Source organism: Pleurodeles waltl, chromosome 7, assembly GCF_031143425.1.
Source record: "Pleurodeles waltl isolate 20211129_DDA chromosome 7, aPleWal1.hap1.20221129, whole genome shotgun sequence".
Taxonomy (NCBI): Eukaryota; Metazoa; Chordata; class Amphibia; order Caudata; family Salamandridae; genus Pleurodeles; species Pleurodeles waltl.
The window spans coordinates 580,981,038-580,995,358 of NC_090446.1; the positions used below are offsets into that span (position 1 = coordinate 580,981,038).

General features: G+C 43.8%; 1 pseudogene; it reads left to right on the forward strand.

Moving 5' to 3' along the window:
* Positions 1 to 8,343: 8,343 nt before the first annotated feature.
* The window catches only part of LOC138246942 (tRNA pseudouridine(38/39) synthase-like), a 47,737-nt pseudogene continuing 41,759 nt past the window's right edge, over positions 8,344 to 14,321 (forward strand).

The window sequence follows — 14,321 nt, forward strand, 5'->3', positions numbered from 1 at the left end:
AAAAACACACAAAAAAAATTGCCCTGGCGCCTAGAGTGTTCTGCCCCCCCCCCCCCCGGGGGCAGTTCGGCCTAATAATAGGCCGATCTGTCCCCCGGGGGGGCAGAAATGGCCTAAAATAAATTTGCCCCCCCAACCCCCCCCCCCCCCCCCCCCAGAGCGACCCTTGCCTACGGGGTCGCTCCCCCTGCGTGACATTGGCGCCAAAAAACAAATCCCCGGTGCCTAGTGGTTTCTGCCCCCTTGGGGGCAGATTGACCTAAAATTGGCCAATCTGCCCCCAGGGGGGCAGAAATGGTCTAAATACAATTTGCCCCCCCAGGGGAGCGACCCTTGCCTGATGGGTCGCTCCCCATCTCTAAAAAAAGAAACAACAAAAAAAAAAAACACAAAAAAAAAAATTGCCCTGGCGCCTAGAGTGTTCTGCCCCCCCCCCCTCCCGGGGGCAGTTCGGCCTAATAATAGGCCGATCTGTCCCCCGGGGGGGCAGAAATGGCCTAAAATAAATTTGCCCCCCCAACCCCCACCCCCTCCCCGGGAGCGACCCTTGCCTACAGGGTCGCTCCCCCTGCGTGACATTGGCGCCAAAAAACAAATCCCCGGTGCCTAGTGGTTTCTGCCCCCTTGGGGGCAGATTGACCTAAAATTGGCCAATCTGCCCCCAGGGGGGCAGAAATGGTCTAAATACAATTTGCCCCCCCAGGGGAGCGACCCTTGCCTGATGGGTCGCTCCCCATCTCTAAAAAAAAAAAAAGAACAAAAAAAAAAAACACAAAAAAAAAATTTGCCCTGGCGCCTAGAGGTTTCTTGCCCCCCAGGGGGGGCAGAAAAGGCCTTCCCAAAAAATTGCCCCCCCTGGGAGCGACCCTTGCCAAAGGGGTCGCTTTGTTGCGTGACATTCGCGCGCAAAAAAAAACTCCCTGGTGTCTGATGGTTTCTGCCCCCCTTGGGGGCAGATTGGCCTTATCAAAATAGGCCAATCTGCCCCCAAGGGGGGCAGAAATGGCCTAAATATATATTGCCCCGTAGGGGAGCGACCCTTGCCTAAGGGATCGCTCCCCACCTAAAAAAAAAGAATTCATCACAAAAAAAAAAAAAAGGGTCCCTGGTGCCTAGAGGTTTCTGCCCCCCCTGGGGGCAGATCGGCCTAATAATAGGCCAATCTGCCCCCAGGGGGGGCAGAAAAGGCCTTCCTAAAAAAATGCCCCCCTGGGAGCGACCCTTGCCCAAGGGGTCGCTCCCTTTTGCCAATTTCAAGAAGAAAAAAAAAAATCCCTGGTGTCTAGTGGGGTTTCAAAAGCCGGATTGCAAGCAATCCGGCTTTTGAAACCTGTGAGAGACTTCAAAGGGAAGGAAATACATTTCCTTCCCTTTGAAGCCTCTCGGGGCCTCCCCCATGGGATTGAAAAAGAAATGCAAAAGCATTTCTTTTTCAATCGCGCTGGAAGCTCTGCTTCCAGCGCGATGGGGGAGACCCTGTGACTAATCAGCGCGCACTCGCGCGCTGACGTCACAGTGGGGGTTGGGGGGGGTCGGGGTGGGAGGGGAAGGGCTTCCCCTTCCATCCCTGACTTGGGGGGGTGGGGGGGAACCCCACAGAGGGAGCGAGAGCGCTCCCTCTGGGCTCTGTGCACAGGACGTAATGGTTACGTCCTGGGCACAGCAGCACTGTGCCTCAGGACGTAACCATTACGTCCTGGGCACAGAAGGGGTTAATTGAAGTTTTCTTTATATGCTCTGACGGCTGTGTACTATAATTTAAGGAATGTGGAATTATGGGTAGGAATGTGCCCAAGTTCCTCTGGAAAGCACATTACTCTGCGTGTGGCGGCCATTTTAACTAGTTGGGAAGCTCTGTGCGCTTCATAACTATTTACATGGTGATAGGCACACCTTTATGCCTGTCGAGTGGTTCCAACATTTATAACTGTCCTTTGATGGTAACTGGAACACCGTTTTGATGATCAACTACACAGCGATAGGCACACCTTTATGCTTGTCATGGGGTTTTAACATTTATAACTGTCCTTTGATGGTAATTGGAACACCGTTCTGATGATCGACTACATTGGATTGCATATTTATGCATATTTATTAAGACACTTATAACCTTCTTCACAGTGACTAGCACACCATGTTGCAGATAACTACTGGAATTTAAGGAAAATGTAAACTTTTGCATCGTGTATTTTATCCTTGTTTTTTTTTATTGTTCTTGTAGTGTGTTTATTTTTTTTTCTCTTCCTTCCTATATATATAGATTTTTTTTCCTCCCAGTTATTTACCTTAAAATTAGTTTTATGCATAAGTGTGCTAAATTTCTAGTATTCAACCCCCACCCTTTTTCTTAAATGAACCAGGGGATCCTCCTGTTCAATGGGAATTATGGTTGGATTTATTTGAAGCGTATGTAGTTGTATTTGAAGAGGGTGAATGTTTGCCAGAAAGACATTTGTCATTGCTTAAACATCGTTTGGGGGCTATTGGATTGAGAGAATATAAAAAATGTGCCACCTATAGATAATGCTAATGGAAAAGATGTGCACAAATGTGCCTTAAAACAGTTACAGGAGAAGGATGGCAGGAAGATTAATGTGGTCATGGAAAAGTATAAGTTTTGTTCCAAGGAACAGAAAGATGATGAATCTATTGACCAGTATACGGCGGTGTTAAGAGGCCTCGCGGTTACTTGTGCTTTTGATCACATGACGTATGACCAGGTTTTAAGGGTTTAATTATTAATGAAGACCAAATCTAAAAAAATACAGGAGAAACTATGGTCATCAGGAGAAAAATCCTTAAAGACAGCTATAGAAGTGGCGAGAAGTATTGAGGTAACAGAGAGTTGCATACAAGTTATGAGGAATAAGGAGGGTTGTACTATATGTGCTGTGAGTGGTGACAGGGATTGTAAGGAGAAAAAAAAGTTGTAGTTTGTTCTGCTGGTGGGGGTAACAAAACTGGCATGTCTAACAATGCTAAACTGTGTTTTAAGTGTGGTGCTAATATGCATATTGCAAATTTTAGGGGGTGTCCAGCCATTGGCAAAATTTGGGGTACATGTAAGAAGAAGGGACATTTTTCACAAGTGTGTAAAGTTTTTGGGAGGAAGGTGAGTTGTGTTGTGGAGGATGTTGATGATGATGAATTTGGAAAAGGTATGCAGAATATGGTGTGAAGTATTCATAGTAGCAATGTTAAGGATAGGAGTCTTCAGTTACCCAAGTGTTGCATAAGTATTGATGGCGTTCAAGTGGAAGTTATGGTGGATTCATGTGCATGGTACACCATAATGGGGAAAACACTATTTAGTCAGTTGTGGCCTGGCATAGAATTGCAAAACACTAAAACTAGTCCTTGTAGTTATTCTGGTCATAAAATTGCGATTGTGGGTAAAATGCTATCAGAATTTGAGTTTGATGGGAAGAAATGTACTAGAGAGGTTCTTATAGCTGAAAGTGGGACAGCGATTTTGGGTTGGCTACATATATGTGAATTAGGGTTGAAAGAAGAAGACCCTAGTGCCAGTCCGCCGGTGTATGCTGTGAATATAGGGAAATTGCAGAATGATTTGTACTCTGATTAAAAAAACTTTACAATCAGAGAAAGAAAAGTAAACATTAGTCTTCAGGAGAAAATGAACAGCAAATTGTAAGAAGACTTAAGCTAACATTCGACCTCAGTCTTTGAATGGACAGCAAATGTGACAGGATAAAACCAAGATTTAAAGGCATCTTTATTGTTTATTCACTTTCTGAATGAACAGAACACTTGGTTTTTGCCAATTCGAGCTTTTGCAAGAATGGGCCAGTAAGCTCTAAGAATAGATCACTCTGATAACATCTGACTTCCCATAGTGAGTGGGTGGGTAGATTTTCCAAGGCCTGCATGGATGTGATAACAACAATAAAATATACAATTGAAAATTTGAGGCATTTAGTTCATTGGGCATTCATGATTTAAACATGCCTTACATGTCACAATCCTTTGTCCAGACAGGATATTTTCTGATTCTTTTTCTGTGAGCGCTCTCATTGCCCTCTTTCTCGCTAACGTCTCTTTATTAAGTCTGCATCACCTATTGGTTAGTTACAGTGTGGGCATTGGGTCAGCCGCCTTCAACAATTCACTTATTTGGAACAGTAACTTTTAGCCAGTGGTTTAGGGCCTTGTGCACATGTTAGATCAGACCAGAGTACAACCATCTCATCTTTTTCTTTTGGCCTTTTGATATATCTTTTAACTTACCACAGAGTTTGTGCAATGCACACTTAAGGACCACATTTAAAGAGCTCACTTACCCATCACACTTTTGTCTGATTCAATTTTGTACCTCATACATGCAGCGCATAAGAAGAAGCAATACTGTTGTATTTTATATTTCTGTAACAAATTATTATTGTCTTTTTTGAATGCTCTTGCCATGGCTCGAGTGGAAGCCAGACCCAAACATTGCTTCGTAATTGCCTTTTATTTAATGCGTTAGGTAGCCATTTTTGAGACAGGCCTTTCCAGGTGATACGTAACAAACAGGCTTGTAAATTAGGTATTTCCTCCTTTGATTTCTGGGGTTTCTGTAATTCTTTGCTTTATATGAATGGTTTTAGTAATAGGTTATAGAGCATATTTCAGTGAAATTGAATAACTCACGCAGAGCTTTATATTTATTGCTATCCTTCAGCCATTTTTCATACTGTCCCATAATTTTTCCTTTTACTTTCCTTTATCTCATTACTTGTACTCTACTCTTACACCTCCAATATCGTTTTGGTGCTACTTTCCTATGCTCTCTCCTCGTTCTAGCTTATGTATCAGGTGTACACATTCTTTCCTTTGATTACTTTTTTTCTGTCATTTCTTTCAAATAGTCTGTCAGTGCCATAAACCTCAGTCTAGTGATGAGCTATTTCCTACACCAGATATCATCTGCATCGCCTTGTACATGACAACCTCCAGCTGCATCCCTTGCACGTTCAAGCCTGCAACAGGGCATGTCCTAATAGCACTTAGAGGCTTTTTACAAATTATAGTACCCGTTACATTCTTTTGGAAAACTCTGTCCTGCATCCAGTCCTGTAGCTTGTAATATACACTGAACACTTCAGACACACGAAGACTACTCCTGCTAGTCTAAGTTACAAGAAATCCATACTAGATGCTTCAAATAAAGATCTCCCAATATATGCACACTACCCAGTCCCATGAAGGACCTTCCTCCTTGAAGTCCTTGCTGGATTTTCGGAGGAGGAGCCTAACTTTCATTGGAGAATGGAAAGTATGGGCCTCTGATTTCGAGGCTGAATCACTTAACAGAGAAGTTTAGCTTTTGTTTATTTATTTGAGCAAAATAGAATTTCTACCAGAAGAACATAACATGACAACAAAAATCACAGCACAGTGGCTAATATTAGATTAGATGGATATCCACATAGCAACAGTGCTGGGCTGTGGATGGTAAGCAGTGACAGTGACCAGACAGTAGAGGTGGGCGAGCCAACAAATTAACAAGGAGAGTCGAGTCGCAGCCGACCCAAGGGCCTGGCTCAGTCCTTAGAGTTTGTGCGCAAGATGAACCTTTAAGAATGTTTGGCATGGATAATATAATGAAATATAATAAAGTCTTTTCAGAATTTAAAAACGTGTATTTCTTTAACACGTGGAAGCCTTGACATTGTCACATTATAGCACTGTACTGAGAAGTACTTATTAAAAGTGATCATTTTTAAACACGAACCACAAGCAAGCCAATTGTCATGGAAACCCTGTATGTATCCCAGATTGTTACAGAGCGACATTGTAATCTATTAAGTGAAACACAATAGGATTTTGCACAACTGGTATTTTGAACCCACATATTTCAATAATGAAGAAAAAGGTTTTGGTGAACTAACACATTTGCCTTCGATCACACAGTTAAAGATAGGAATCTGCCATTTATCCAGGTTTTCTGTTTTCACTTTATACAAATTAACCAGTAAATGGACATCTATTTGTCTTTCCTTATGTTGAGGCTTAGTGTTTACCTCTGTGCATTTTTCTTCAGTTTTTACATAGCACAAACTTGACCTGAAGGTATTGAAGCACTTTATATGAACACCAGTTACATCACACAAGGTCACATTCATTGTTCGTGGGGAAGGGGAGATCAAATGATTTGCACAGAATCACAGGATGTTGAGCCACACTGAGACTCAAACCTGGTTCCCTAGTTCCAAAGTCAGCAGCTCTAACCATAATGTAATTTCCTGGATACAGGGAGGGAGGCAGGAAGAAGCCACATGAAAGCTTGGCTTGTTATGTATTCGAGGCTTCAACAGGATCTCGGCTGAGCCAGAACCAGGCTTTAAGCTCAAGCTTTCAGTAGCTCACTCTACCAGATTTTTTTACAAATTAAGTTGTTTCTAACATCTGGGTAATAAGTAAGATTGGTAGTTAGCTATTATGGTATCCACATGTAGGAGATGAGCCTAGTATGTATGTAGTACTTGTTTAAAGGCACATTTTGACAGTGTGGGGCTCGGCAAGGTCAAAACCAAGTATACAGTCAATGTATTAATGAAGGGAAAGCTTGCTTTTGAGAATGGAGGTGAACTCTTACTTTGTTGTGATGTAGTGAGTGTGGTGTCAAACCCCTGGCTCAAGCATATGGCTCACTGTTTAGTGGCAAATTAGTTTTCGAGGAGTGGGTCCTGTAACTTGACAACTTAACTTTGAGGTGGCAGGCATTGGTGTAAAGGAGCTAAACTATTTTTACTAATCTTGCATAGGTTATGAGTCAGGTTTTGGGAGAGCTAGTTTTGGGCAGTGCTATTGATGGCCATATGTACAAGTTTCAATAGATGTACGCGTTCCACTTTTTGGCTGAAAGCCATCCGACCTGGTGACAATATGGTAAGAGGCGGGTATGCTTTGAGAGGTTGGGTATTGTCTGGTATCTTGTTCATTATGGAGGCAAAGTAAAGATGGAGGTCCATGATTAGGCTGCTGTAGGAGTTAAGTTTGACTCAGACTCATATGATGATGTTTGGGCTAATTGTAATCGTCTTTAGAAGTTTGTACCTAGCTACGGAAGCAAGGAAAGATTGCCGTCACATGGTGGGGTTGAAGCACACGCAAATGTTTTTGCTTACTAAGTGGACAGAGTCTCCAAAGGAAAAAATGATAGGGTTGGTTAGATGATAAGGTGGCAGGGAAGTAGATAAACGTGTTTTAGATGAGCTAAGCATGAAAGAATAGAGACCCATCTGATGCTGGATTGTAACAAGTCAATCACATACCCTAGATTGTAGGTGTGTAATGATGATAGAGAATGAGAAAGATTCAGGTGTTGTTTGCTTGTTGAAGAGAGGAAAACACAAAAGTGAAGATGCCAGAATGAGGGAGCTGCGTACAAAAAGGGAGTGCCCTAAGCTGCTGAAACTGTGAACTAAGAGGCTCAGTCATAACTGCTGCCACTTCAGAGTTTCTAAAGAAACATTTGTGTTGTTGTTATCTTATACTTGTGCTTTACGGCTTTTGAGTCCAGTAAGATGAGAATTTACTATTTACATAATAGATCAACCAAAATCTAAAGTTGTGGAGGTGGCAGAGAAGGCAGGAGGCACTGATGTAGGGAACAAGGCAGAGGGCTCTGAGAAAGAACGAGGAGAGGAGTAAAAGCTCAGAGGGAAGCAAAAATAGTAAAGAACAGAATAAGTGGAGGTTCAGGGAGGAGTAAGGCAAAAATCTTAGATTGAATACTAGAAGGGTATGGCAGGAACAGAACAAGAGATAAAGAAATACTATAGAGTTGAAAGAGCAGTGGTAGAAGGAGGTCGAGGAAGTTGATGAAAAAAGGATTTAAGTGAGAGACAAACCAACTAATCCAGAGACAGATTGAAAGGTGGAAGCTGCACAGTGGAGATAATAAAGGCCTTGTAAGAGAAGGCTTATGGGATAACATAAGGGGAGAGGATTGGCTTAGAACAACCTGGATTCAGATAGAACAAGATCGCAAAGAATAGAAAGGGATGTTGGAGAAGGAGTAAGGGAGCAACGCAGGAGAGGAGGTTGAAATGAGGCACAGTGAAAACGATCTACAAAGGGAACCGGGAAGGCTTTGGGAGTACTGATAGCAGAAGCAGGGTCATAACAGAGTGTATAGGACAGGATTACAAGGACATTTTACAAAGCAGATAAGGAACGAGGGGAACTGTCTGTGACCCATCTTTACAATAAAAGACAGCATGGTTTCAAGCTTTTTTTTACCTTTTGCTTTCACTGTTAATTTCCTTTTCAGTTACATAAGCAATTTAATCACCAACATCACAGAGTTTGCCATTGGGGGAGCTGAGCCTTCCAGTGATGGCTGGAGGTAGCTTAGACGAAGAGGAGTGTGAGCGGCTGATGACCAGGGTGGAGGATCTGGAGCGCAAGAAACTGCAGCAGCAATTGGCTGTACATCCCACTGCAAAAGGCAGGAAATGGGTGCAGCGTCCCTTCGATTTCAATACCCATGGTAGGCGGCATGTGGCCCTAAGGATCGCCTACCTTGGCTGGGGATATCAGGCTTTTGCCAGCCAGGGGAACACAAGTAACACAGTGGAGGAGAAGCTATTTGAGGCGCTAAGCAAGACACGTCTGGTTGAGAGCCGCCAGACTGCAAGCCACCACCGGTGTGGGCGAACAGACAAGGGTGTCAGTGCCTTCGGACAGGTCAGTATGGCAAGCATACCTGTGTCCTTGTAGAGAATGCTCAATTTGATAATTCCATTTATCTTACAAATTACTGATAACCTGTGCAGAACCCTTAGTCGCTTATTCTCAATTTCAATAATAAACCAGAGCAACTGCCAGGGATGCCAAAGTGTTACAGAGCTTTTAGATACATTGTATTTGAGGTTTTGTCCTTCAGTAGAACAGTACAGAAATGCCAATTACAATTCTTTCTTTTATAGCTTCTACAGTATTAGCACAGAGAAATACATTAAATTATTTAACAGTACTCCTCCAGCCCCGCCCCCCTTAACTCTGTCTGAGATCACAAAAGTCCCACCCATACCATACAACAAACATTTATTGTGTAGAGTAATTCCAGTAGGTTGCTAATAAAAATAGAGGACATTTAAAAATTAAACATAATGAAATCTAAAGTATGAGAACATATCTGTAGAAATTTGCAAAATGAGATTTGAGGATGTGATTTTAAGATAATCTTGTGTGTTAGGCGAGAGGTAGGGCAGCATTTGAAGCCTGAAGGCATGATCGAAATCTTAGGGGCACACTAGAGAAATGCTTAGTTGGGATTTTCATTTTCCCAGTGTTTGGTATTTGTCATTTTTGATATGTCGTCAGTTAATTTCATGTGCTTTTGAATACTAATGCTTGAGGAAGGATAACGTGGGAGAGGAATGTTCCACAAGCAGGTTGAAGATGATCTTAAGTAAACGCAAGCCCATTTGTTTGTCAGAAGAGATGGGTTTTTAAGCCTTTTATGTTCTAAAATCTGCCTTGGGGCAAAAGGCTCTAGGAGAGAGTTCCAAAGGGATGAGCCTTCAGAGCCAAATACCATTCCACTAAAGATTTCTGGAACAATTTTTCATGAAAAACATGATTGTGAGTAACTTACCTTAGGTATCTGGTCATGTGCTATGAGCACATCCACTTCTAGTCTCGAGAGTGTGACTTTGGGCTTGAGCAATGTTATTAACTTGATCATTGCTTGCCTGAAAGCCTGGGCATAACCATGATTCCCAGGTGAAATTCTAAGGGAGTCTCAAATCAAGGAAACCGTGGACCACACAGTTATGCTATTTGGTCAGTGGCAGTAAGGCCTTCCTGATTACTAGTTCAGGAAGTAAAGTGGAAGAAGGCAACTTCAAGAAGCAGATCAATTTTCTGTGGTATTATCAACAAGGTTATATCTTCAGCTGGTAGTACAAGAGCCCCCACCGTAGAGAATTCCTGTGAGGGTAGGATATGTTTCTGTAGAGTGAGAGCCTTGTAAGTTTTATCAGCAATGCTGAAGACTGTTCGTGCCTTCAGTGACCAGTGTATGGAGATCTTATATTTCACTGAATCAGAATGGCAAAGTCTTTGAGCAAAGCAACAGTATATTTGGGTAGGAACTCCAGGCCAGATTCCATTTCTGCCACTGATGTGTCAAATATGTTGAGCTTGGGATACGTTGTTTATTTTGTGATCTGAGTTTATGTTGACAACACTTAATTTAAGAAATACATGTCTTGCACCAGCAAACCCCTACCTTCCGCGTCCCCATGTTTAATCTGTCTCAATGGGGATGAAGTTTAATCAGCATTATAGATTCAGCTGTCTCAAATTCACACCACCTTAGTAACCGTTGGAAAACTAATCTCCAAACATTTTGCAAAAAACTAAAAACCTGTAACTTTTCCCCATTAATGGTCTTAGTGATCGAATCGGGTATTTTATTCCAGCTATATTATGTCTAAGAGCCAAGGCACTCTGTAAATGAAATGTGCAATTTATAAAATAACATTGTTAATAAAAAAAACACTGATGTTTGAGATTAATATGTGTATCACAAGAGAAACCTAGAGGTTTAGCCATGTTGAGAGATTCTTCTAGAGGGAAGGCTAGCACTGGCCAAGTTTGAACTGTTAAAGGAAAGGCACCTGAGTACCTGAGAGCTTGTTTCAGTAAATATTTCCTATCCATTTGAGGTGCTTGTGTAATGTTGTTCTCTTTTTGATGTCAGCATTCATGAAACAAATTAAATTAGTGGTTGGATATCCTGATTGTGCTTTTGAGAGATATCTGTACACAGTTGCGGCTCGCTGTGCTCTGATGGGGCGGGCAGGTGTGGGGGGGCATCTAATAATTAAAAAAATGTGAATAAAAACATACCTGCTCTGTTGCTGCCGTGCCACTCCTCTTTCCCTCTTCGCTCCAGACACAGGCTCTCTAGCCTGTCCTGCGGCCAATCCTGACGCTGCTCAGAGCAGCGTTAGGATTGGCTGGGAGCACCCAGCCTGGATGCTCCCTGGCAGACTGGGAGTATATGCCTGCTCTCTCCGGCCCAGCAACACAGTGCCGGGCTGGAGAGAGCCCTGTGCGCATGGGTGTTTGGCCACCCAAGACGGCTGGCCAAACATACATGCGCACTGAGGGGAGTTCACAGTGCACTCCCCTCATCCCCAATGCCCTGCCCCTTTCACAACGAAACAAAATAAACATGGTTTATTATAGTTTTGTTGTAAAAGGTTTGCAGCAGCTGCTGCTGGCAGGGGTGTGACGCTCCTCCACCCAAGCGGAGGAACCGTCCCTGTTTGTACATTATCTTACTTGAAGCATAATTTCAGTCCTAGCCACACTCAGTGGAACCATAGGTTGTGACTTGGGTAAATCTGTAGACCATTTGATTGTGTCTTTGAATTGATTTGCTGATTATTTCCTGACTTATACAGGTGATCTCTCTAGACCACTGCTCGGCTGTGTCAGACGGGAAGGGCGTTACGCCATGCAAAGGAGCCCAAAAGACAGACCAGAACATCACTGAGATCCGTTACCCCCACATCTTGAACCGTGTGCTGCCTACGGATATTAGAGTATTGACCTGGGCACCAGTGGAGCCAGATTTCAGTGCTCGCTTCAGATGTTTGCAGCAGACATAACCATTACTACTTCCCCTGCGCTGACCTGGATGTGGCACTGATGAACGCTTCATCGCAGCACTATGTTGGTACCCATGACTTCCGAAACCTATGCAAGATGGATGTTGCCAATGGTGTGACAAATTTTCAGTGCACAATACTGTCTGCGAAGGTGGTACCCGTCGCAGGAGATGTTGGACCTTCTCAGCTGCACAAGTTTGAAGGAACTGTACAGGCATTTCTTTACCACCAGGTGCGGTACATGGTGGCCATCCTCTTCCTTATTGGGCAAAGGCTGCAGGAGCCCAACATTATCGACGAGCTTCTGAATGTGGAGATTCACCCCTGTAAACCCCATTGCCCATCTTAAGGCCACTATCACTCTGATCACACCTTTGCCGATGACCCCTACTCTCTGACCTCTGCTTGTTGGGCATGAGATACTGCTCCACATGAAACGGAAGAACAGGGAGGCACCCTCCTCTTATATCATTCACACCTCTCTGTAAAACCTGTTATATGGATGAAGACACCTTTACATGGCAGCTATCCTCCCCTCTTCTTGACGATTCAGGTTAATCTTCCACCATACATTAGTTACCTCACTCCACATACTCTAGTATAGGTGACCTCGGTTAATCTTGCACTGCTTTAGACAGCGAGTTATTTCTTTGAAGATCCACAGAGGTGAAGCATTCCTCAATACTCTTGTAGATTTCAGCACAGGTGAGATCCCTTATGCTGCCTAACTCTCTGCAAACCATAAGTCTCCTGCACAGAAAACCTCAGCTGCAGCCTCTATCTCTGAAAAACTGTGGTACAGTAGAGAAATATGAAAACTCTACCCATTGCGAATAATAGCCCAGGTAAGACCATTCCCCCTGTAGCACAGATAGCCCATTCCTTGGACACTGTTGTGGAGATAACATTACCATAATACTGCAGCTAATACCCCACATGTGAGATTCCCCACACAAAGTTCTGTAAGACCCTCTAAAAAACCTGGTGAGAATGGCTGTTTTGCACGTTCCATCCTTTCCAAACACCCCACTCCAGTCAGAGCAAACTTCCATTCCTCAGTCATTCCTTTCCACAAACTGCCTTGCTGCCCAATACCTCAGACAGCCTTTTACCACAAACCATGCACAGGAAAGGCTTCCCTTTCCCCAACCCAAACTGCACAGACCGCAGCCACAAAATGAACCCAATGTAAAATATGCTAGGTAGCTCCTCTAATAATAATTCATAAAATGCTTCTTAAATTATTCCTCCCCTCCCATCTAAACTATGGTGTCGGTGACAGTTCCCCCAGTTATGCTTCCCCCTCAACACACTACCATAATACAGGTGAGATATAGCTTTCTTCTAAGGACCTCCCCAAATCCTGCACACACCACCACAGCACTGCTGCGGGCTAGCCTGATAACCACTACCAACTCTTCTCTTGTTCTGTTGGATTTCCGAGCTGAAGTATATGTCACCCTTACCTTGCCAGTTTGCATGCTGGATCTAAGAGTACCTATCTCCCAACACTCCCCGCGGAAAGACCCTGAGGTTCAGTCTTTGGATTTGAACATCCTTTTTTTGCTCATCCAAAGCCATGGGTCTCATCTCTGTTGAAACCACTCCATAGGCTGCCAGGTGCGTGGAGCGCCAGCGATCTGTTTATTAAATCATAGTCACCCTTTGCTTTCATAATGTTGAACGCAGTCATCCACCTCCATGACAATGTTCCATAACACCATTCTCAATTCTTCTCATAGTATGGCTGTGGAGTTCCCCCTCGTTCTATATGATTGCAAGTTTGAGGATGTGCAGTGGATCTACGAGGCGGCCGTCCAAGAGTTTAATGTGACACATCTACAGCAGCTCTGGGCAAACCATGCAGTGTAAATGCATCTTATATACAGCATGTTACAGGGGCTGGACAGTGCCCCTATCTCCTCAAGTGCAGGTACTGACACACTGTCATGCAGCATGTTAGGGGGCAGGATGATGCTTCCGTCTCTGTTATGTTCTGTTATGTCTATTTGTAGGCACACTATCACCCGGGGGTATCATGGTGCTGAGCAGGTCTGTTTGCTTAACAGTTCTGTATCCAACAATGACTGGTGTTTATTTAGGATAGGACTGATCACTTTAGCTGACATCCCTGGACTTACTGAGGATTTTTTATTTTTAAATTTTTTTACAGCCGAACATCCCATGTTTCAATAAATCTGTAAATACTATGGCGGTCATTATGAACACGGCGGGAAACACCACTGACTGCCGTGGCGGCGGTGAACAGAATACCACTGTTGGGGGTGAATGGAAACCTGCCATATAATAAACAAAAATCCCAACCCTGCCAAAAATCACCAGACCACCACTCCCCACCATGACCCTTTCGGCGGGAATCCCAGACCTCCCCACCCCGCCATTACCAAGCACACCCACATACCGCCCTCCAAATAATGATGTACAAATCACCTTGGCGGACAGTGGAGGCCTAATGACCACTGGCGGCTCCGACCGCCACGGGCAGCAAATGGACTTAACAGCAAGAAGTGCACACATTGGATAAGCGTGTAACCCACACACCTGACACACATCCATAACCCCATAAAACACCCCCAGACATACCCCACAATCCTTTGCAACAAAACCAGGCCAATAAGATGGAGAGCCCCAGAGGCAGACATCACACGACAGCATACAGGACACGCA